Source organism: Pediculus humanus, genomic scaffold (genome assembly GCF_000006295.1).
Source record: "Pediculus humanus corporis 1103172107423 genomic scaffold, whole genome shotgun sequence".
Classification (NCBI taxonomy): Eukaryota; Metazoa; Arthropoda; class Insecta; order Psocodea; family Pediculidae; genus Pediculus; species Pediculus humanus.
In genome coordinates this window covers 655,943-657,524 of record NW_002987047.1, presented here as the reverse complement: position 1 = coordinate 657,524, position 1,582 = coordinate 655,943, and positions in this window count along the sequence as shown.

Here is a 1,582-nt window from a genome sequence, read left to right as displayed (position 1 = left end):
GGGGGGCGCACGCTCGCAAAAAAAAAAAATTATTATATTTTTTCAAATAACCGTTAGACAAATAAGCTTAAACAAGGCTTAAAGGTTTTTTGTTGATGATGATGATTATGATGAATTAAAGTTACCAATTTTCTTTCTTTCTTCTTTTCCTTTTTTATCTTTTCTCACAATGGTACACGCGATGATGATGATGATTATTATTATTAAGTTCCTTGTTATAAATTAATTGCATATAATTCTATTTACGAATGCGAAAAAAAAAAAATTATTTTTAATGAAGAAATAATAAAAAGTAATGGCGGCGACGGTGACGACGACGACGACGACGATGATGATGACGGTGGTAGTAATGATTATAATCAAAGTAGAAAAAATTGATAATTACGGTGCGAAATTGAATGAATGAATGAATGAATGAATGATGGTGAAAAAGAAAAGTTTTACAATAAACGTGCGTCGTTTCTCTCGATATTTTCTTTTTTTTTTGTGTTGTTGTGTTTGTTTGTTTCGGTATTAAGAGAGAGAAAAAAAAATGAAATTATTATTATTATTACAATTGAATCAGTCGTAAAAGGCGAAAGAAAGAAAGAAAGAAAGAAAAAAATGGAAGAATGAATAATATACGTGCCGTAATACGTGTAAAATAAATCGATTAAACGATCGTAAATTTTTTTTTTTTTAAAAAATGGACAGTTGTTGAAAGTTATACTCATTTATTTATTAATGATGATGATGATGATTATGGTAAAAAAAAAAAATTTTATTAACTCTCCATTACAAAAAACAAAAAAATTTTCTTTTTAATTATCCTCGTTTCTTAAGCGTTTCTTTTACTTTCTTTGTTTTTATTATTTTTTTCTACTTCCTTCTCTACGACAATAAAAAAGGAACTGTTATTTTTTTTCTCTCACTCACTCACTCACCACACGAAAGTTATTTTATAAGTAAAATGATAATAATAATCGTGACCCATCAGAAAATGGTTTTAAAAAAAAATAAAAAATAAAAAACAGGACGTCAATTAATACGAAATCTCAATTAGCGAATCGACAGGTAAAAAAAAAAAAAAAAAAAAGGAAAAAGGAAAAAGATTTGTCGGATTGCTGCGTTAATGCACGAAAAAAAAAAAAAAAAAAAAAAAAAAAACTGGAGGACCTTAATTGACTAGGTTTTTATAAAAATAATAATAATAATAAATTTCAGGTATTTTTCTATTTATTTTTTCTCTTTCTTTCTCTCTTTCTCCCCCTTCTTTCCCCCTTTTGTTTCCATTTTTTTTTTATTTTCTTTGGGGAAAAAAAAAAAAGTTAATGATGAAAAAAATATTATTTGAAATAAATCAAACAAAGGAAGGAAAGAAGGGAGGGAGGGAGGAGTGGAGAGGAGAAGAGAAAAAAGGTTTTAAATTAATTTTTATAAATATTTTAATAATAAATTCGAATGGGGATGAAGGGGGAGCGTCCTAAAAGATTCCTTAGATTAATTATTATTTTTGTCAGTGGGTTTAAAAAAAAAATGTTTTTTACATACATTTTTTTTTTGCCCAATCATTTGCACCTTTTTCGAATCATTTAATTTATTA